Genomic DNA, 23711 nt, shown 5'->3' with positions numbered 1-23711 from the left:
CTGTTTCTGATCACAATAAAAGACTACATAAAAAATTTGGTTGGTCTATAGCTGTTTTAAAATTCATATGAGTCTATAACTACATCATAGATTCAGACATACAGACTTCTATTACTTTGTTCCAATCAGATAGAAAGTGCGAGATTTTACATAAACTGGACTAAAGCTACTGCATAATTTCAGATAGGTATTGTGAGTCTAGCTGTGTAGTGTATTAGTACTCTGAGTATGAAACATATTATAATTTCAGATAGGTATTGTGAGTCTAGCTGTGTGGTGTATTAGTGCTCTGAGTATGAAACACATTGTAATTTCCCACCACTTAAGAGATGGAAACAAAAGGTTAATGCTTGGGGTAAAACAGGTTTACAAAAAATGTTACAAAATAGATAGATTATAAATAAATTAAATTTAAAAAAAAGAATAATATTTGTTATATGATAAAGAAAATTAAGTTTTAAGAAAATTACTTATTTTTGTTTGGCTATCTATGAAGAAAGATTTTTTAATGCTCTGGCAGATTTTTACCTTAAAAATTAAAAAAAATACTTAGAGGCAAGGGGCACAGTTCCTTATTATATTGTATAAATTTGAAATATAAGGTAAGGTTTTTTGTCTGTAGCTTAAGATACCTATAACCATTGAACCGATTGAGTTGTCCATTTTTAGAAAGCTTCACATAGTTACAGGGATAGTTTAGGCTATTCTATTTTGAGATTCAAGTCTTTATGGTTTTAGGCTATTTTTCTTCAAATCATTCCTGGGGTGGTTTAGACTATTTCATATTAAAATTCAATATTTCATGGTTTCAGGCTATTTTTTGGGCCATCTCTTTACCTTTAAATACAAAGCCCCTCAGAAGCCAGGGGCGCATCCTCTAGTAGCAAATAAAACAACCACATATAGATAGATAAAAAGATTTGTAGATAAAAACTTAAATGTTTTAGATGGGGGAAACTAATAGGTTATGTGGAAAGAGGAATTATTAAGAAAGAAAAGAGTTTTAAAGTTTTGGATCAGGTGAAGTTCACGGTAAAATGTTCTAGGGATCGATATCTCCCGAAAGCTATAAACATTAAAGGCTGCGAGCTGCCATACGGCTTAACATAAGACAGAGAGAGAAAGGGGACAAAGGCTGTTTATTACACTAGTCCCCGAAGTTGCATTATAACGTTTTTATATTCCTTGGCTGAAAAACTTTGGGAACATTTTACTGCACGTGATCCAAAGTTTTTAATCCATATTCATTCAAGAAGCTTTAACATATTTTTAAATCTTTCTTTTCAATTTACAAAATTAAATATTTCTAGTTTCAAGTTTTAATACCCTTGAATTAAAGTACAAAGACGTTATATCTATATCTATATTTTATGTTTTTTTTTAACTAAAGCTATTCCAATGATAGTTTTAGTTTATAGTATTTTTCAAAACATACTCAAAATCGTAAACGATGGGTGATTTCGTAGAGAAATGTTACTGTTTTCAATATTTTCAAAATACTAAAATAACCCTAAAAATATACAAATTCCCCGATATATTCAAACGACCGGAAATTGAGACTTCACACCTCTGTTAACATTTTCATACGGAGAGAAGGGGTCAACTTATGCTAGATTTGGGATGTATTTGTAAAATACTACATATGTTCACATATCTTTACGGTCAAACATTGTCAGAAAATCATAAAAATTCCGGAAAATATTAACATACGAAGAAGGTTTATGACCTCACTAGAATTTTATGACTTTGAATAATAGAGGTTTGGTGAATAGTTTTTTTTTATAGCATCACGCAATCTCGTAGCCAGATTATCAAGATAGTTAATCTTAGTTCTTATTGCTAATTTCGCTTGTTTTTTTATTTCCATTTTGGCAGCATTTCATGCTTAATAAACCAACCAATCACAATTAAAGAAAAAAAGTCTCCAAAGTTGTTATTGCTAATTTATCTTTTGACTTTTCCAGTTACTTTATGTTCTGTTGTGTTTGTCAGTTCAAATAAAGAAATAGGATTTTGTAGATTTATTGATTATGTATTATTTTTTAAAAATGTTATGTAACCCCCCCCCCCCCCCCCCAATCATATTTCTTAAAATATCTTATACGTGAGTCACACACAAAGTAGAGAAACAGGTGCATATATATTGTTAATGAATTCTGGCGTGGGGGGGGGGGGGTTACAATGATGCATCAGATTCAGAAGTAGCTAATATACCAACCAAAGGTTTTTTTATAATATCTATATGTGATACTTAATTTTTCAAAATATTGCTTGACTTTGATGTATCAATGATCAGAAATAGCTATTTATTTATCTAATATACCAAACAAAATTTTTTTTTATAATAATTAATATAATATCTATATCAGTTACTTAACCCTTTACAGTCGGGCCCCTTGCCGCACCTTAATCAGTCGGGGGGGGGGGCGTTCAACGCCCCCCCCTATTATCTCAGTTCCTATTAAAGCTAGAGGGCTAAAAATTTTTGTGCAAGTCCCCTGTGTTATGATGAATTTTCGACCTTAAGTAAGTCAAGGTCAATTTTCGCTTCCTTCACCCTTTTATTTAGCAACCTTTGTTTTTAGGTCCTTTTTTACTTAAAAATTTCAAACGGCTGTAATTTTTTTATTTTTGAAGCTAGAAGAAATTTTTTTTTGCAGAAAATGTTTATTTTTATGTAAATTTTATGTTTGAAATATCAAAACATAAATTTCAGCGGCCGCAGCTGTACTTGGCAGCTGCCAGCCGCCGCAGTCGGCGGTCGGCGGGAAAACGGCGGCGGATCTTTATGAAATTTTAATACATTATGTAGACATGTAAGAAAAGCTTAAGTTTAAAATTTGAAGTCTCTAAGTCAAAAATTGCGGCCACAGGAGCCTTTTAAAGATTTCTGGAGACCTGGAGGATCAGGACCTGCATGATCATACCTGGAACCTAAAATTGACTTAAACACCTGTATTTAATATGAGGATGTACTACTAGAGGATATTTTAGTATTTTGGTAAGATAAAATGCTTTGTTTAAGTCAAAAAAATATTTTTGATCTTTACCTGGATGACCCTGCCAGGTTTGCTGGCATCCTGTGCCCGCCAGGATGGAGATATTCAAAAAATTCCAACTCTCAGTTATGTGTCATACCCAAACTTAAAAAGTCAAGCAGTTTGGGCTCTTTATCTTTCACACACAGAAAATGAGATAGAAAAAACCGGAGGGGGGGGCGTTCAACGCCCCCCCCCCCCCGACCGTTAAGGGTTAAGTTCTCAAATTTAAAATATAGCTTGAATTTTCTAAAGAATAATTCTTACAACATTTCTGTACGAACACCTTGGCTGACCGTAATATCATGTTACCAGTTACTTACCACCACCCCCCCCCCCCCCATATTCCGAGGGTTAATCCCCATAAATCATACATTTAAATAAATACAGGAGACTTTATAATAATAATACTCGAGTCCCCTCCCTCCTCTTTACTACTTACTAGTAATATAAATAAAGACATCTTCTTAGCTTTAACTTTACCAATTCCGAGCCTAACCAAGGAGAGCGCAAAATCTGTCGGACGACACGAAACAAACAGACCAATGAGAGTTCGAGTTGGGTGGGTTAGCGTTGCAACTATATAATATTTACTTATAATTTTGATTATACTTATACATTTATGCTTATGTTAATGTTTGATTGTACTACCATTTCGCTTTTATGGATGTTGTGATCCTTGTTGATATAATTAAACCTTAAAAATATTCCTCACCCCCCCCCCCTTCATATTCATATTTGACTTGCAACTTTGGATGGAAGGAAATAATACCCTTTAGGATTTAACTTTCATTTGACCTATACTTAACTCCCTCCCCCCCCCCCATCTCTTTTAGCAAAAGTTGACCGATGATCATTCATCATATATCATACATCATAATAGGGGGAGGGGAGGGATCTTTTACTTACAACGAGACTTAAATAAATATAAGAAGAGTATTTGTAGTAATTGTAGTAAAAAAAGGGGTAAATTTGTGTATTAATATTAGCGATGTACATCAATTTATCGGCCATTGTCTTATCAATTTAGATCTCTGATCAATATCCTTGTCAACATGCAATTTTATTGGTTTATATCGACTACAAGAAGAGAAAAATGTAGGTTGCAATATTCCCTCACTTTTGTTGGTCGGGATGGAAGGGAAGGGGTAAAGAAGAGGAATGGGGGAGATATAAATTTTAGCCCGCCGAATAGTTCACTTTTTAATAGAACATAAAAATCTGATGTAATGTCCAAGTAATTATAAATCCATTTTAAAGTCGATACTATCCCAAAAAAGGACCACTGCACTGTTAAGGACATTTGATAATTAATGACACAAGTTCTCAAAGTTTTATTAATAAGTTTTTTTACTCGTAGGTTAACAAAATTGAATTGTGATTGGTAGGGTCCGAACTTGTAGTGCCCAATCTTTTCAACCAATGTTTTATATTGTATAGATTTTTATTTATAATTTTTGGTGATGTACATCAATGCAAAGTCCATTTTCTAATCCCCTCAGATTCCTGGGTATGAACCATAGATTATTTGTGTGTGTGTCCATTCCATTTTAGAGGCGCTACTACAACGGAAATATTATTACTTGGATGCTGCATCATATTTTCATGTATTCTGATAAAGTGAAACTCATAGCTGGCTAAAATAACCATACCCCCCACCCCCCAATCTACCCACTCCCCTTCTACTAGATGAACTAATGAACAATAAACGAGTTCTATGTTAGCAAGCTAAATTAACTACAAATTTTCTTTCTCAATATATCCATGTATATTTCATATTATTTCATTGTTTGTCCATTTTTAAAAACCCGGAAGGCAAGTAGGGATTGAATGGACTGTAAAGTGTAAATTATACTGGTACCCAACCTTTTATAATCACGTTTTCTCATTCGTTTGATTGGACTTATAACTGTATTATTTTTGACAAAATCATACGTCATTTTTTTTGTAAAATTGTTAAATACAGAATACTGTTTAAAGGACATACCTAACCGTAATTGACGGACATACCGACTCTAATCATAGAAAAGCTCTGCTTTATTAAAAGTAAGGTTTCCAGTTCGACCCCTTGCTCAAATCAAAACCTCAACTTCTTTTCTATTTTAAGAGTCGGTCTGTACGTCTGTAACAGTTAGCTCTTTTCGTTATTAGAATGTCCGTATGTCCATTTCAAACATGTTGATTTTCAAGTTTTTCAACATCAAATTTTTATGCATTATAATTATCTGAATGATATGATTTTTGGAATACAGATTCCTAGAACAACAATGTATAATGTTATTCAGTTCTGACACTCTACAGGTGTTAATGTTTGTTTGTCCTACTATTTCAGAGCTTCCCTTTCATGGATGTTGTCATTCTGTTTTTATAACTTTTATAAATGCTCATATTAAAATTAAAATTTAGAAAGCGTAACAACTCTGTAATGGTTACCAGAATGTCCGTACAACTATTTTAAACATGTTGATTTTTTTATTTTATTACATACAAAATGATATTTTATTTTTCTAAAAAAATAGCTGTTTTAATGCATACAAAAATTATTGCATGAGAATACTGAAGGGGTTGGAAAGACAAAAGTATAAGTAGAGATTCTATATATAACATATCTCCGCCCATTTCCCTATCCAATTTAAATTTTAGCTAACAAAAAATAGCTATTTGTTCTGAACGGACGGAACGATCCTAATCATAGAAAGCTTCGCTTAAAAAAAAGCTTATTATATAAGTTTTACAAGCAGAGAATCAATACAAAACAAACAGATTCTATTTAAAAAAAAAGATTAATTTTGCAGATTTGTAATTGATTGCTTTCTACCTATTCCCTAGAAAGGTCCAGGTCATGCTCTAACTAAGGATCTCACTAACCACTGAACCAATGAACAATAAAGCTTCTTAATTAAGTGAAAAGTTAAATTTTGTTTCTTTTAACTTTTAAAACTGCTCATATTTAAACATATCAAGTTCCTATTGTAAAGATTTATGGGAAGGGGTGTTAATTATATCTACTGCTGTTAAAAACAAAGCTTTTCTATAATTGGGGTTGGTTTCACGTCTGTCCGTCTGTACATCTAGAACCGATAGATTAAGAAAGTGGAACAACTTTATAATATTAACTTATAATTCTGTTTATACTTATACATTTATATTCTGATTATTCAGTTTTGACAATCTACAAGTGTTATTGTTTGTTTGTACTACTGATTCGCTTTTATGGATGTTGTCATCCTTGTTGATAAACCCTCCGATTTCCTTTATTTGGCTAAAGTTAAACAGAGTTGCCCCCCCCCCCCATATCCAATTGAATATGATTTACTACTATTTTCTGCCAAAATAAAAGTAAAAGGTAAAACATGGACAATAATAGTTATTTCTTTCATTGTATTATAAACGGCTTTCTGTGGATATAGAATGTACAATTATAAGATTAAAACCAGTTTTTTTAGCCCCGAGGTGCCGAAGAAAAAAACTAATTCTATATTCTAATCTCCCTCCCCCTCCCTATAAAAAAAGTTGCTCTTAAGAATTCATTTGTAGTTCAGGAAGGGAGCAGAGAAAATAAGAACGGCTTGTTTTTTTCCTATGCCTTGTAAAGTAAATCATATTCAATTGAATATGGGGGGGGGGGGTAAAAAACCCTGTGAACACACCCCACCCCCCATAATCCTATACAATAGGAAGTTTAAATATGAGCATTTATAGAAACAACAAGGATGACAACATCCATAAAAGCGAAGCGCTGAACTGGTAGGACAAACGGACATTAACACTTGTATAGTGTCAAAATTGAATAATCAGATTATAAATGTATAAGAGTCGATGCAAAATTGATTATAGAGTTGTTACACTTTCTAAATCTTACCTAATTACTGCAGGAATCATCATGCAAAGTTTGTAATCGATAGGACAATTCTAACATGCCTAAATTAACAAAAAAAGCTATCCGTTACGGACGGACGTACGGAGTGACGGACGGACGTATGGACGGACCGACCCTAAATATAGAAAAGCTTCGCTTTTAAAAATTAACTTTTATGTGAGACAATGTTAGATATACCTTTGTAAGAATGTGTTTCTAAGGACTAATTTTTAAAAGCGAAGCTTTTCTATAATCAAGGCCGCTCCGTCCTTTACTGATATCTCTTATCATAATTTTCTTTTCTATAATTGGGGTTGGTTGCACGTCCGTCCGTCTGTACATCTGGAACAGATAGATTTTTTAGAATTTAGGCATGTTAGTATTGTTCTATTGTACAATTTAGAAAGCATAGCAACTCTATAATATTCACTTATAATTTAGTTTTCACTTAAACATTTATATTCTGATTATTCAGTTATAACAACAGACAAAATACAAGTGTTAATGTTTGTTTGTACTACTATTTTGCTTTTAAGGAAGTTGTCATACTTGTTTTTTATCTCTCATTTGATTCTTAATCCTCTCCCTCTCCCATATGTTGACCCGTTTATTAAGGGTCGATGACAAATTAATTCCACGCTGTATCACGGGATGGGGGCGTGATTGAAATATGTAGTATACTCCTTTGATTAAACTCAATTTACGGGTTTTTATATAATTGCAACGTAGTTATAAGACTTTTGGTAGCAATAAATTGAGACGTTGGGTATCCCTCTAACTGAACCGATTTTTGATTAGTCAACGGTCTAAATTTGTCTCGGCCAGGATATGATTAAAAGCCTAAATCGGCCAAGGAATAGCCGAGTACAATATTTTTAAACTTAAAAAATTAAAAATAAAGAGCTAAATGATTTATTGTGTCTTTCTCTTTTTATCGACAGACGCACTTGGATATATTATTTTCATAATTAATTATATGTATTTCCCATGTTAACGTCACCTTATGTGTAAATTTGGTGAGCCACAGTATTGAGTAGCGTTGTTAAGTTAGGATGGAAGAATTTTGTAATGAAAGCAAAAGTGGGGTAGAGGATAAGGGATGGGGTAAAACAGGTTATCATAATGTTTTATTTTCTTGACTTTAAGTTAAACTCTATCTTATTAAGATGAACTGTTAAAGAGGGGGGGGGGTGGAGTATTATCATAAGAACCTCATAAAAAGGAGGGAAATTTTAACTGAAGATAAATTTTTTTCTGCAGTGCCATTACTTTACAAATACGAACTGTAAAATTACAAGTCAAACAAGATAAAGTGGTTCTTTGACAATCACTATTTAATCTGGACAACATTTTGCTTCAGTAAACAATGTTTATACTTTATAATGACGTGCATATTAAGTAAATATTAAGTAAAAAAACCTTTCAGTGTTAAAAATCTTATCTATTATACAAATTTTATATCTATTTAAATTTTTTTCATGTATTTAATTCCATTATTTTTTTCATGTATATTTCAACAAAAAAAAAAATTTGCTAGAAATTTTTTTTTGTAATATGCGAAGGTTCCGTGATCATATGAACAGGCTATTTTATTTGAGAAATCCACTATTTTTTAAAAAACTCAAATTGCCCAATAAAATTAAACGGTCTAGCTAAGTTTTTGAAAGGGATAATTAGTGATTTACAACGATATCCTGGCCGTATGAAAATGTATAGCTATTTCAATATTTATCAAATACCTATTTAACCCCTTTCTTTCACACGTTTAACCCCCAGTATGAAAATTAGGGAATTTAGCAATATTTGGCACCAATTTTAATATTTTGAAGCCGTAAATTAGTTTTTGAAACTAACGATATGACTGAGCTATTCTTTCTGTAAGTATTTTTTCAGTAGCGCAACTACTCTATAATTCCCTTTGTCTGTCCTTATGTCAGTCCGAACCACAATGAGGGAAATGAACTATTGAAGATAGACAGCTAAAATTTAATGATGCCTATGACATATGCTTCCATACATCGTTTTGTCCGTCTGCTTATCGGTCATAAAAAAATAAACCTAATTTTTTAACATATTAGTCATAACATGTTTTTATTAGGGTTGGGCCGAATATCCGACCATTTTTTATATCAGAGCGGTTACCGGATAGTGAAACTATCCGGATAACGGATATCCGGCTGATTTTTTTCTTCTGGATATCAGGTTATCGGGCCGGATATCCGGTAATTTGCCGAATATCGAGCGTTGGCCAGATATCCGGCCGGATACCGTATATTGAAACTATCCGGATACCGGATATTCGGTATCCGGTATCCGGCCAAAAAAAGTATCTGGCCCAACACTAGTTTTTATTTAATGGTAATGCTAATACAGGCACGTCACATCAATTATAGTTCGAGATGTGAGAATACCTTGGCCCATGAACAGGTGCAATGCATTACCATACACAGTTAGGATTTCCAGGCAATCAAAGAGTTTGTTGCCTAAATTGTTGAGCTACGCCTTGATGGATGTTGTCATCCTTGTTACTTTTTTCCTATAATTACCTTACTAACTGAACCTAACATATTTTGTCAGTAAATGTTTACAAGTAATGGGAAGGGTTGGCTAAAAAAAACACTGGTGTTTAATGTAGCAAAATAAAGACAATTGTTTCCAATAGTTCATTGAGAAATATAAGAGATAGCACGAGAAGGTAACTTTTACTTATAGAAATAACTTCGCCGTTAGGGTATATCAAGCACTGCTAAAACAAATTTAGAGATTTAATGTGCTAATTTTAACCAAATAAATATCAATGAATAAAAGTTATATCATAATAAAGGAAAAAGTCATATTTACTGTTAACTTAAATACTAAAATATATTAAATTTGCGAATCTACTGCAGTTCACGGTAAAATATTCCTGGTAACGAATATTGCTAAAAATTTATGAATTTTAAAGGCTGCTAGCTGCCAAACGGCTGAACGTACAGATCATATCCACACACCATTTAAAGCGGCATAAGGAGGCCTACAAATAATCTGGAATAGCCCAGATCCAATGATGTACAGGGAAAGCTTCACTGAAGAAAAACCGCGTAAAATAGGTCTTTTTCGCGCATTTCTCTGCACTGCAAGATAATTATGCATTATTGATTTATGGCTATTCCAGATTATTTGTAGGCCTTTTTATGCCGCTTAAAACTATGTGCGGGCATGATCTGTACGTTCAGCCGTTTGGCAGCTAGCAGCCTTTAAAATTCATAATTTTTTAGCAATATTCGTTACCAGCAATATTTTACCGTGAACTGCAGTAGATCCAAATTTGCTTTAAATTTATAGGTGTATGTTCCCTTATATAACCTTAACTGTAGAAAACTAAATATTTGTTATTTTAACAATTCTACACAATTTTGTGGATTTTAAAAGCAAATTCGTAATGAAAACCAAAGAATCGGTTGAAAAAAACTAAAATTGGGAAGTTAAAATTATGGGTTTTGTTTGAAGTTGTAATGTTGCAGTTGTCAAGACTGCAATTATTTTGATTGCTTGTCCTTTGCTTCTAAGTCTTACCCTGTCTGTGTTAAGGCATAGCATTTCCATCCTTGTTTCTGTCTGTCTGTTTGTTACAAAGGATCTCGCTAACCGATGAACTGATTTGGTTCTAATTTACAGTGTAGCCTAACATTTTTTGAGGTAGGGTACCACCAATTTCCCAAGAGAAATTGCAAAAAAATATAACTAGCGGCGCTTAGCGGCAATTTTTTTTAGAAAACAGCTGATCTTTACATATTGAAAAGAAAAAAATTTACGTGCCCCTTGAGGCCTTTTGGGGCGTAGCCGCTATTATCTATATACAATTAAGTCACGAGACGGAGATAGCTGTAATAGGTAATTTTGTTGCATTGTCTAATTTAGCGCAGTGTGGTGTAGACTCTCCCAACCCCCCCAATGTTGCAGTTTTTTAAGATGCTGTGAGTATTGGTTTAAAAAATATGACGTAACAAAAAAAATTAGCCAATGAGAGTCCACTATGCATGCCGCCATTGGTCAATAACGGCCTCTCATTGGCTAATTTTTTTTGTTACGTCATATTTTTTAAACCAATACTCACAGCATCTTTTTTAAGAACATGGTTTAAAAGAAATCTTCCTCTTTTGTTGATTTATCTGTATTGTAAGAACACTGAAATATCGACAGAATTAGAATGATTTCGTGTTAAGGTTGATAAAGGATTAGGCTTTACAACATTCACTATATTATTCTATTGACTAGTCATTCTATCTATCTATTAATCTATCTATCTATCTATCTATCTATCTATCTATCTATCTATCTATCTATCTATCTATCTATCTATCTATCTATCTATCTATCTATCTATCTATCTATCTATCTATCTATCTATCTATCTATCTATCTATCTATCTATCTATCTATCTATCTATCTATCTATCTATCTATCTATCTATCTATCTATCTATCTATCTATCTATCTATCTATCTATCTATCTATCTATCTATCTATCTATCTATCTATCTATCTATCTATCTATCTATCTATCTATCTATCTATCTATCTATCTATCTATCTATCTATTAATCTATCTTTCTATCTATTCATTCTCTCCTAGCTGCTAAGTAGTTCCCCAAAATAGTTATAAACCATCCCAGGGCCGATGACAAGCTACATTGTAAAGGAGAACCATAAATATCGGTTAAACCAGTTATTAAGATCCTTTGGGATAGAAAGGCAGACACACACAAAAATGTTATTTTTATATAAAAATTACTTGTCTTTTTGTTGTTTTATAACATTTTGTACTCCAAAAGCTTTGACTCTAAGAGCACTTTTAGAACACAGTAATATTGTCTGACTGATTATGATGTAACAAAAAAATTAGCTAATGAGAGGCCGTTATTGACCAATGGTAAAATTTATAGTGGCCTCTCATTGGCTATTTTTTTTGTTACGTCATAATCAGTCAGACACTATTACTGTGTTCGCACTTTTACATTTATTCAAATAGCTGTATGTGTATACAACATAGTTTAATTAGCTAGCGAGGGCACTGCATACTTACAGAGATGCTATGCATCTAAAAACACACAATTTTGTACTTTGTTTTGTTTATCCAATCTTTATGATTCTAATATGCGATACAGGGAGGGATAAATTGCAAAGAAATTGATATTTTCTCTCCACAAAATTTTTTGGGTTAAAATTGATTTTTTTTTTTTTTGGGGGGGGGGCTAAAATGTTTATAGGGTAAGAGGTATAATCTGTAAACTTTCCAAACTATTCACCAATCCAAGTTTGTTTGGGGGTAAATCAACCCTTAACTTGCCCCTACCCATGCACCCTGCAGGTGTATTTCTGCACCTTGGGGGTAAAACAACCCTTAACTTGCCCCTACCCCTGCACCCTGCAGGTGTATTTCTGCACCTTGGGGGTAAATGAACCCTTAACTTGCCCCTACCCCTGCACCCTGCAGGTGTATTTCTGCACCTTGGGGGTAAATGAACCCTTAACTTGCCCCTACCCCTGCACCCTGCAGGTGTAATTCTGCACCTTGGGGGTAAATGAACCCTTAACTTGCCCCTACCCCTGCACCCTGCAGGTGTATTTCTGCACCTTGGGGGTAAATCAACCCTTAACTTGCCCCTACCCCTGCACCCTGCAGGTGTATTTCTGCACCCGACTCGAACACTCTATCAAAAATTCTCTTTATCTGAAAAACATTCCTTCGAATTTGGATTGAGGGGAGTGTCTAAATTGTCGAGCACACTACGCGCCCCCAACCACCCCATATTGGCTAAATCTGTGTACACTACAGGAGATGTGTGTGTGTATGTCTCAGATCTCATAAATGGGGTGTGTATCATTATTAAATACCCCATGACATGATTTAAACCAGACTTGTTAGCCCTGAGAACCTAAAAGCCCTGGCTTTAGATGAATAATCCCTCATTTTTATGACGTCACGTGGCTGATTTTTGAGTTTCTTTCTCCCCCTACAAAGTGTTAATATTTGACAATTTCAGGTTTTCTCTTTTTTTTTCTTGTTGTTATCCTTGTAATCATAGTATTATAAGAATTTAGCTATGAAAGTCATTATATATTCAGTTAAAAAGCGATTTAATAAAAATTAAAAAATCAAATCATCAGACGGATAAGTGATTTTAAAATTCATTAAAATTTTCTGAAAGCGCCAAAGTTACGTCAGGAATTTTGAATATAGAGCAAAGGTTTCGTGATTTTATACATGAATCTTGTAGTATTAGGTTATCGATATATTATGAATTGGATGTTGCACCAGATTTTTAAATACTCTGATACTAAATACATTTTCCTCCCCGTTTCAACAATTTAAAGTTTCAAGGTTTAAAGTGTAGGGTTTGTGATCGCGGTATATGGACTTATATATAATTACGCAAATTTGAATTTATACTTCATAAATAATAAAAAAATTTGTACCTTGCTTTTGTTGTTTTAACTTTGTAAATACTGAAAATAAACAATTTTAATTATCGCATTTCTATTAAAATAACATAGATTATTATGATAAGAGGTAATAAATGCCTAAAATTATATTCTAGCAAATACTATTTTTTACCCTAGCGGAAAAATTGATACTATAATTAAATAGCAACACAAAATGAACGATTTTCACAGGTCGCTACGCTCCGGTTACAAGACACTTAAAGGGTAAATCACAACCTTAGGAAATAGTTATTATTAAAAAAGTTTAACCTGTTAAAAGCTGGTTAATAAAATGTATAAATATAAAACAAACCATTTTTCTTGAACTTTCACGCGTCGCTACGCTCCGGTTTAAAAACTACTCTCAAAGGGACATCAAGTGCAACCATCTTAAATTATTAAACATAGTATTTTCTGTTGAAATTGAAAGTTTCACATTAAAATGTTTGTAGATATAATTATGTTTTACTTGCTCAGCTTATACAATTGTCTAACCTGAGCAAGAATAAGCTGGTTCTGCAGTTACTGGGGACTGCGTTCGCCCAGGGCCCCATCCTCTAATAAAAAAATATAAAAAAAACATCACTGCAGCCAGGCGTTTATGCGGATAATTTTGGGATGCGGGCACACGCTAGTTAACTGTAGTGTGTTTATCAGCTTAATATCTGATACGAGGATCATGTGTCCCCTTCAATATTAAACTCATTTTTGTCAGGGGATAAGGACTTGGAGCTTGCTCCAGCCTTATCATGGGTTGTCCTGGTATTGCAGTACCACCAGGATCGGCCCACTTGTCCCCACTTCTAAACTGGACCACTCAATACATTGTATAAAACCTGTATCAAATTTGCACAAGTCAACAAGCATGCTGCCAAAAGCACAATAGCTCCACTTCCTTTATGTAGTTCAATGTTTGGATGCTAGGTGGTGCAAACCCCTAAAGTTGAATGTCATTTGGTGGATAATTTTCTGCCTCAAGTTATTCTAGGGGCTTGTGTTTCCTAGGTGAATAAGCTGTTAACTTTGACACAATCTCTACATGTCTTTGCTGACAACTACAATAGATTGGTCAATGGAACAATGGAACAAGCCTAGTTCTGTTGTATGAGCATGTCCAGGATCTACCTTCAGCACAATTAAATCTTCCGCCTTTAACTAAAAATTTCCGTGTAAGTGGATCATAATGGAATTACATCCAATTTATCTGAAAGCATTCGGATTCTTAAGAAATCCGTCAAAAAAAGTGACGGATTTTTGCGGATACGGGACTCTAGAGTATTTTAAAAGACCGCCCGTCCTAATTCTAAATTCATTATTCAGAAGTCTGTCAAATTATAACCCAAATATAGAATGATATCTCAAAATAACTTTGCACCTGCTTCTCTGGCAGTAGGTAAGAACTTTCTTCAGCCCTTCAAGACAATATCTGTGTGAAGGTTGGCTCACTTGTACACACCTCTTTAGTGAAGTGAATCAAGTCCCACATTTTCTAAAAGATCAAACAACCCCCCCCCCCCGGACAACCCTCCCAACCAAAAATGTATTTTTTATATTCACAAACAATTATGGTGGATGGACCAATGAATAAAGTGAGTAATAGAGCAGACATTCAGTGTCATCACGAAACCTTATAAAAATTTATTAATCTTCTGTAGTATATAGGGGGGGTTTGTTTGATCTTTTAGAAAATGTGGGACTTGATTCACTGATGATGAGTTGAATGTTTGGGCTGGGATTGTTTGGGTCGAAATTCCAAAAATGTTAAGTCTACGACACCAAGTATTCCCAGGCGGTCACCCATCCAAGTACTAACTTGGCCCAATGTTGCTTAACTTCAGTGATCAGACGAGAACTGGTGCTTTCAACATGGTATGGCCGTAGACATTAATTGTGTGAGGTTTAGTTAGGTTTGGGCTGGGATTGTTTGGGTCGAAATTCCAAAAATGTTAAGTCAACGACACCAAGTATTCCCAGGCAGTCACCCATCCAAGTACTAACTTGGCCCAATGTTGCTTAACTTCAGTGATCGGACGAGAACTGGTGCTTTCAACATGGTATGGCCGTAGACATTTATGTGGAGAAAATGTTATATATTATTTCAATGCAAAATGGCACAGTACAGGAAAACATGGAATGTGGATAAAATGACAAAATGATTTTCGATTTCTACATTAAAATGTGGATATTACCAAGTTTTAACATAACGTTTCCATTTTAGAAATATAAATTTAAAATTACACCTCCTTTTGTATGGTTATTTGCGTTACACCAGTGCTAACTCTAGGTAATCTTGGTATAAGAGGTGACAGTTTGCCTATTGTAATTGTCTAAACTGACCAAGCTAATTTTGCTTGATTCACTTCACTAAGAGGTGTGTAAAGATCCAGTGGATGCAGCGTGAGCTGAACCGCAATTTGTGTCAGAGCTGATGATAGCTCACTAACAGCCGTGTACACCCGAAACCTGTCAAGAAGCTGTTATTGTGCAGACATGTGAGTTATGTAGTCAATTCAACATTGAAAGAAAGAAAAGTTTAAGAAAATCTAACATTTCATATTTTTATATTAAAGCATTAGGATGTTTGTTTGTTTGTATGTAATTGTTGATCTCGTTAACTGCTGGGACGCTATGGCACGTTCCTTAGATTCTGGGAAGGTACCTCCAACAAAATAAATTTTGCTTATCCCTTTTAAAAGCGAAGCTTTTCTATAATTAGGGTCAATCCGTCCGTCCGTCTGGAACGGACAGCTTTTCCTCTTAATTTAGGCCTGTTAGAATTGTCCTATCGATTTCAAACTTTGTATGGTGATTCCTGTAGTAGTTAGGTATAATTTAGAAAGCATAGCAGCTCTATAATTGTTACCAGAATGTCCGTATGTAAACATGTTGAATTTTTTACTTTTACAACAACAAATTTTTATGTTATCTAATTATCCGATTGATCTGAATTTTGGTATATGATTTCTGGGACAACAAAGTACAATATATTATAAGCCAAGCAACTCTAAAAGCAAGTCCTAAAAATGTAAGTATGTCCATAAAAATTATCATGCATTAATCAGTTTATCAACGAATTTACTTACAAGTTTGTATCGACTTTTATACATCTATATTCTGATTATTCAATTATGACAACCTGCAAGTGATAATGTTCGTTTGTACTACCGTTTCAGAGCTTCTCTTTTATGGATGTTGTCATCTTTGTTATAATAAAATTTAATGTGGTGTTCTCAAACCCCCCCTAGCCTCTAGGGGCTTCGCCCTATGAAGTAATGGGAAGTCAACCCTCCTAAATAGAAATATTCCAAAAAGTTATTCTTTGTTTAATTACTCACACATAACCTGCCAAGGAGCAGCTGCAGAGTTTCTCTACAAACATGTGTGTTATGTAGTTGATAATTTGGCCACTATATGTCTCATTTTTTTTCAATAAAAGACCTCCAACCGGAGGTTACATCAACAAAGTATGTCACCAGCTATTTGAAAAAGTATAAAGATAGCATTTCCGAGGTGACACAGCAACTTAATCAAGCTGTGTGTGGAGGACTTAAGCTGGTCAGCAACCTATCTATACTCTTTGCAACATAGTTCCCAAAAAGGTCATTTTATGGTAAGATTATACTTCACAGAATCATTTCTGTAGTATATATCCTAAGTTTCATTCCGAAACTTAATGATAGCTAAGCCATGATGATGAGTTGAATGTCAGGTCCTGAGCGTGAGAAGGTGTTGATGGTTGATTCCATAAACATATCGGTGATCGTTTGGAAGTCACTCTGTGATCTCCTAGATGGACCATGACATCGGCTGAGTGGTTACATTTATATCTCTGTTGTATGCTTTTCATACGCTAAACAATTTCAAGTACTGGCAGCGTTACAAGCGCCTATCTACACTTGGAGTAAAATAGCGCCCGCACCCCCTCCCCGGTCTTTCCTCTTTTTTATAGCGCCCCTAACATAAAAGTTTTTTTGTTGTAAGACATATCATTGACTAATTGTTATCAGAAAGAAAGGGGATTTGTCTTGATTTCCAACCCGTAAAATCATTTCTTTCAGACAGACGTACAAACACTTGGACTTATAGAGTAGCTTCGCTACTAATAGGAAGGGGGGGGGGGGGTTTGTTTGATCTTTTAGAAAATCTCACTAAAGAGGTGTGTACAAGTGAGCCAACCTTCACACAGATATTGTCTTGAAGGGCTGAAGAAAGTCCTTACCTACTGCCAGAGGAGCAGGTGCAAAGCTATTTTGAGATATCATTCTGTATTTGGGTTATAATTTGACAGACTTCTGAATAATGATTTTTGAATTAGGTTTGGGCTAGAAATGGTTGGGTCAAAATTCCAAAATGTTAAGCCTACGACACCAAGTATTCCCAGGCGGTCACCCATCCAAGTACTAACCTGGCCCAATGTTGCTTAACTTCAGTGATCAGACGAGAACTGGTGCTTTCAACATGGTATGGCCGTAGACATAAAGTGACAACATGATTTTCAAACTTGTGTGAGGTTTAGTTTTATTTGGGCTAGGATTGGTTGGGTCAAAATTCCAAAAATATTGAGCCTACGACACCAAGTATTCCCAGGCGGTCACCCATCCAAGTACTAACTTGGCCCAATGTTGCTTAACTTCAGTGATCAGACGAGAACTGGTGCTTTCAACATGGTATGGCCGTAGACATAAAGTGACAACATGATTTTCAAACTTGTGTGAGGTTTAGTTTTATTTGGGCTAGGATTGGTTGGGTCAAAATTCCAAAAATATTGAGCCTACGACACCAAGTATTCCCAGGCGGTCACCCATCCAAGTACTAACTTGGCCCAATGTTGCTTAACTTCAGTGATCAGACGAGAACTGGTGCTTTCAACATGGTATGGCCGTAGACATTAATTGTGTGAGGTTTAGTTAGGTTTGGGCTGGGATTGTTTGGGTCGAAATTCCAAAAATGTTAAGTCTACGACACCAAGTATTCCCAGGCGGTCACCCATCCAAGTACTAACTTGGCCCAATGTTGCTTAACTTCAGTGATCAGACGAGAACTGGTGCTTTCAACATGGTATGGCCGTAGACATTAATTGTGTGAGGTTTAGTTAGGTTTGGGCTGGGATTGTTTGGGTCGAAATTCCAAAAATGTTAAGTCAACGACACCAAGTATTCCCAGGCAGTCACCCATCCAAGTACTAACTTGGCCCAATGTTGCTTAACTTCAGTGATTTTTTTTTATCTTTATTCATTAATAAATACAGTTTACAATAAATAAATAATATTGTATTAATGATATATGTAAATTTAACTAAGTATTAAGAAAATTTAATACTAAGACGACATTATTTTCCTATTTAAACATCGAATTTCAAACATTTTAATAACAAAGACGACATTTAATGTCTTCATACTGCACAATTTAATATAACTTCGTTTCCATTCTAAAGATAATGATAAAATGATTTAAAACAGTTTAAATACGAACTTTTCAATCATTTTAATTAAATAAATGAAAACATTTAAAGAAATTAAAACATAAGCCTTCTTTTTAAAAAGGAACTTCAAAAGTACCAGACAACATTTTAAAACATCATGCTAAATTAATCATTACTTGAATACAATAGAAAATACAATTCAAATAGATAAGAAACATTTTTTCAATAATAAATATATGGAACTAAAACTTTTTGTAGAGCTTTTAAATAAAATGCAATGTCCAAATTTATTTTTAAGTATATAAATAATCACAAAACCTTTGTGATCTGTATATTTCCAAATCACGCAACCTCGAAAACTTTAAATTTTCCAATTATTGTAACTTAGACTATAACAAAACATTTAACGTGCGTTTTTTCTACGAAAAATGTAAATAAAATCATATTAATCTCATTCAAAATACTAAATTAACTGTTTGTAGTTTGTTTTGACTTTTTTGCAACGAAACAAATTCACTTTTAAGCTGCTTTTTCATGCTCTCAATGTTCACGTCTTTTTTGTCTGTTTTTCTCACTTGCCAAACATAGTCAAAATAAAAAGAAATGAAAAATAAAATGTCCTTACTTTTAAAGTCCAAATTCAACAAATCCTCTTCAGTAAACAGTCTGACAGCCGGCACTACATTTTCCATCAATCTCCGCATCCAGGCCCAAGCACACTGTACCTTTGGACAGGTAAAGTACAGGTGCTCGGGCGTCTCCATACCTCCTCCACACTCACACAGACCATCTGATCTACTCAATCTACGCAGTCTCTCACCAGTAGGTAAAATGTTGTGCACCAAAAGAAACATGAACTCTCTTCTCTCCACAAACAGCATAGGACTATTAACATTTTTCCAAACATGGTCCCAATTAATCCCATCGGATTTCTTGTATAATACTTTAGGTGGGGGTAAAGTAGACACAAAATTCTTATACAATAATTTAGCAGTCTGCCTCTCCAAAATCTGATAATCTTCACCATCCAAACACTCCTTCAACAAAAACTTAATATGCTTATACATCTCGGACACTTTCCAGCTATGTGGGCCAGGTTTCATATCTGGTAAATGCTTTGCCAGGTATAAACCCATCCAGTACCTTGACAGGTACCACCCCTTGGATCCGGTTGCACTTAAAATCCTGCATGTTTGTTTCAATATTAGGGAGTCTGCTTTGCTTCGTATCTCCACAAGTCCAAGGCCTCCTTCAGATTTATCATTACACAGTTCTATAAGGCTTATCTTCTCCAATTTACCTCTCCACAGAAACTTTATCATTATAGATTCAACTTTTCTAGCAGTATCAGCAGGCAACGGCAAAACAGCACATTTGTACCACAATTTTGGTAGTACAAATATATTTAATACATCAACTCTTTGATTTATGGTATTGAGAGACCTTAAATCAAATGATAACACAGCTTTCCTTATATTCTGTACCGCAGCTTTCCAGTTTTTATCTAGAGTTTCAGCATAACTTGGCAGTATTTCAAAACCATAGACTTTCATCTGCTTGACACATTTTAACCATGGCAACGGCCACAAAACTCTCTCCCTCCAGCAGCCAAAGCCCATCACTTTGCTTTTTTCACTCCTGGATAGTACAGCACCAGAAAGACTTTCAAACTTTTCAAAAATTTGGTTGACTTTTACAAAATCTTTGTCATCATCAACCAGAACTTCCACATCATCAGCATATGGTTCATCTAGCTCAGCACTGTCACCAATTCGAATTCCTTTACATTCAGCTTCTAAATTTACCAGCAAAGGCTCCATATAAATAGTATACAGGGGCATTGCTATTGGATCACCTTGACGGATAGAAAAGATTAAATTAACTTCTGGAGATAAACCATTCAATAAAAAACAGGTACTGATATTTGTATGCATGTCCAGGATAACATCAATGAATTTTTCCGGAAAATTCATTTTCTCCAAAACTTTGCAGACAAACGGAATATAGCATCTATCAAATGCTTTACTCATGTCAAAAGACAACAAAGCTCCAGGCAAATTCTTCATATTTACATATTCTATCGTGGATAAAATATTATGTACTCCAGTTTGAATATTTACTTTCTTTGAGTTACACAGCTGACTTGACTTTATAATATCCTCCATGACACCAGACAACCTGTTGGTCAACAATCTACTCTTAATGCTGTAATCTGGTATAAGCATTGTAATTGGACGAACTTTCTCAATTGTTGGAACACCTACTGTCTTAGGTAACAATCTTGTAACACCTTTCCTCATTTCACTGCTAACTTTTCCAACCTCTTGGTACAAATTTTGGACTTCCAAATATTCATTCTTTATAACATGAAAAACTTTCTTATAAAATTCGTTACTAAGGCCATCTAATCCAGGTGATTTATTGTTGGGCAACCTCTTCACAACAAACTCTAGTTCAGCCATAGAAAAAGGTTCACAGAACATTTCTTTATCTGCATCAGATATTTTACCAAGATTTTCATTCAACAGTTCAGGTAACTTCTCCACTTCCATCACAAAATCCTGTGTTCTGTCCAACTTTCCATTAAACAGCTTGTTAAAATAACCAAGAACATTTTCTTGTATTTTTAACTGATCTGATACTTCTTTTCCATCAATATTCATAACTTCTAAATTATTTTTCTCGCCATTCTTTTTCTCTCTAGCCAGGTGATACAAAGATCCTCTTTCATTTTCAACATTTTCCTGGAATCTGCTTCTAATTTTGACTCCCTCCATTTCACACCGAATCATGCTATTTAGCCTATGCTTTATTAACAAAGCTTCTTCAAAACCAGCCATTCCTTGATCAATAGCTAATTTTAACATAAAATAAAAACCTTCTTTTGTCTGATTTCTTTCCAAAGCCAAAGATCTGCTGAAAATTTTCAAAAACTTTGTAATTTCTGGCTTTGCACAAACCTCCCACCACTCTGTTATTTCATTAAACTGCGCCTTCTTATTCAACAGCTTACTGTACAAAATAAGGAAATTTTCTTCAAAGTCTGGATGACAAAGTATCTCATTATTTAGTTTCCAATAATTTCCCTTGTGTTTAGCTTTCTTAAAAATCTGATTTCCGTTAATTTTGATATCAACACATACAGCTATGTGGTCAGATGCTGGTACAGGAACAAGATCAACATTTACAATATTGCTTCCTTCAGAAACCGGCAAAAATAGATAATCAATTCTAGATGCAGAATTGTTTCTAATAAATGTGTAACCTGGTTGATGTGGATGAAAAAACCTGTAACTATCAATCAGCTTGTTAGTTGAAACCAAAGCTTTCAGCTCTTTACTCTTCTTCTGTTGAGGGTTGTTGGCAGCATCAAAATTTTCCAAAATACAGTTAAAATCTCCACATAAAATAACTTTTTTGTTACCACTTGAAGCCAAAAAAGGGCTTAAATCCTTGTTAAATAGATCACCTCTCGCCATTCTAAGAGCTCTACCACTTGGTGCATAAACATTTATAATTAAATATTCGTTTAGCTCTATAGAAATAATTCTATTTACCACCACAGCTTTCTTTCCACAGATTTCCACAGACTTTTTCCATAAAATGGCTGTTCCACGACCATTTTCAACAGAATTTGAAAAGCACTGATAACCTAAATTATCTATCAAATCCTGCAACTCATTTTCAGGTATATTCACCTCCTGCAAACACAAAACATCTGGCTCACTTCTTTTCAAAACTTCAAGTAAACCAATCCTTGAATTGTTGTTTACAAGGCAATTAATATTCAGCGTCATAATCCTATATCCATTTGGCAGTCTCATTTTCGTTGGGTAAAAGCAAAGTTGTTGAAATAAACTATTCTTTTGTTACTTTTCTTGAAGCTGGTTTCATATTCAAACGATCTTTTGGTGTTAACATAGGAATTGGTCCCTTAACTGTATTATTTCTGTTTCCTCTGTAGCCTCTAATCCTGTCCTGTTCATCCCCAAGATTTCTGTCAACCATTGTCATGCGTTTAGGGGAACCTCCATTCTCACTCCAGCTTCTGTCATGCTTTCTAGTATCCGATGGTCCGGCCTCAGCCTTGTCTAAAGCATCACTCAATAATTGCGTATCTCCTGGAGGAAAAGGATCATCCTCAATCTCATCCTCACTAATCCTATGTTCAAATGCGTCCATAGCTTCATTTAACACTTGAGTGTCACCTATGGGAAAATCAACAACCTTGTTTGTTAAATCCAAAACAACATTATTTTCATCCCCCTCTGCCTCTCCTCCTTCCTGACCACCACGCCCTGGACTGGCCACCTGACCTGGTGGGACCCTCTCCACCCCTAGGGCACTCCCAGTCCCGCCTTTCCCCTCTGCCTCTCCTCCTTCATTTTCACCACCACTTCCCTCGCTGGCCACCAGACATGGTGGGACCCCCTCCGCCCCTGGGGCACTCCCAGCAACAATATCTTTTTCCAGGAAACCCTTCCTACACTCAATCTGTTCATCAATAAAACCTGGAGCATAAGGTTTGGCCTTACAATCCCTTCTCTCATGACCAGGCTGCCAGCAGCGCCAGCATTCATCCTCCTGACCTTCATATGTAGCCAGCCACACATTACCATCCCAAGGATTAGGCAAAAACCTTGGTATCTTCGAATTTATCTTCATTCTCAAGAGATAATCACCAGTGGGGAAACCATCCCCAGGCTGGCCAGCAAGTTTCACCTTGTACTCTCTACACGACAGAACCTCTCCATAATCAGACATAGTCAAAGAGACTGTATCCAGGTCTGTCCCTGGCTCCAGACCTTTCAGTTTCACCTCTGTGTACGCTTCTGTACACAAAAACGGAAATATCTCGCCCTTGTTTGGCCAGAAAACACCTTCCTTTATTTCATCATATACATCTCTCATCCTCTCCACCTCAAA

The 23711-nt window shown here is 34.9% G+C and overlaps 8 non-coding genes and 1 pseudogene across 8 annotated transcripts; 3 read left to right on the top strand and 6 right to left on the bottom strand.

Moving 5' to 3' along the window:
* The first annotated feature begins 13947 nt into the window (after positions 1-13947).
* On the top strand, positions 13948-14159 carry LOC145305062 (U2 spliceosomal RNA; annotated as a pseudogene).
* A 315-nt stretch (positions 14160-14474) lies between these two features.
* On the top strand, positions 14475-14588 carry LOC145305077 (U5 spliceosomal RNA). The gene has a single exon (XR_013874504.1). It is a non-coding gene; the product is annotated as a U5 spliceosomal RNA (small nuclear RNA).
* Positions 14589-15127: 539 nt separating this feature from the next.
* Positions 15128-15246, bottom strand: LOC145304760 (5S ribosomal RNA). The gene has a single exon (XR_013874197.1). It is a non-coding gene; the product is annotated as a 5S ribosomal RNA (ribosomal RNA).
* Positions 15247-15312: 66 nt separating this feature from the next.
* LOC145304976 (5S ribosomal RNA) lies at positions 15313-15431 on the bottom strand. The gene has a single exon (XR_013874414.1). It is a non-coding gene; the product is annotated as a 5S ribosomal RNA (ribosomal RNA).
* A 1544-nt stretch (positions 15432-16975) lies between these two features.
* On the top strand, positions 16976-17179 carry LOC145305068 (small nucleolar RNA U3). The gene has a single exon (XR_013874499.1). It is a non-coding gene; the product is annotated as a small nucleolar RNA U3 (small nucleolar RNA).
* A 540-nt stretch (positions 17180-17719) lies between these two features.
* LOC145304859 (5S ribosomal RNA) lies at positions 17720-17838 on the bottom strand. Its single transcript, XR_013874301.1, has one exon. It is a non-coding gene; the product is annotated as a 5S ribosomal RNA (ribosomal RNA).
* An 87-nt stretch (positions 17839-17925) lies between these two features.
* On the bottom strand, positions 17926-18044 carry LOC145305035 (5S ribosomal RNA). The gene has a single exon (XR_013874470.1). It is a non-coding gene; the product is annotated as a 5S ribosomal RNA (ribosomal RNA).
* An 87-nt stretch (positions 18045-18131) lies between these two features.
* Positions 18132-18250, bottom strand: LOC145305024 (5S ribosomal RNA). The gene has a single exon (XR_013874459.1). It is a non-coding gene; the product is annotated as a 5S ribosomal RNA (ribosomal RNA).
* A 66-nt stretch (positions 18251-18316) lies between these two features.
* Positions 18317-18435, bottom strand: LOC145304748 (5S ribosomal RNA). The gene has a single exon (XR_013874186.1). It is a non-coding gene; the product is annotated as a 5S ribosomal RNA (ribosomal RNA).
* Between the last annotated feature and the right edge of the window lie 5276 nt (positions 18436-23711).

This window comes from Acartia tonsa, chromosome 13 (assembly GCF_053477335.1).
Source record: "Acartia tonsa isolate MP-2025a chromosome 13, ASM5347733v1, whole genome shotgun sequence".
NCBI classification, from domain to species: Eukaryota; Metazoa; Arthropoda; class Copepoda; order Calanoida; family Acartiidae; genus Acartia; species Acartia tonsa.
This window is presented reverse-complemented; position numbering and strand designations above follow the sequence as displayed.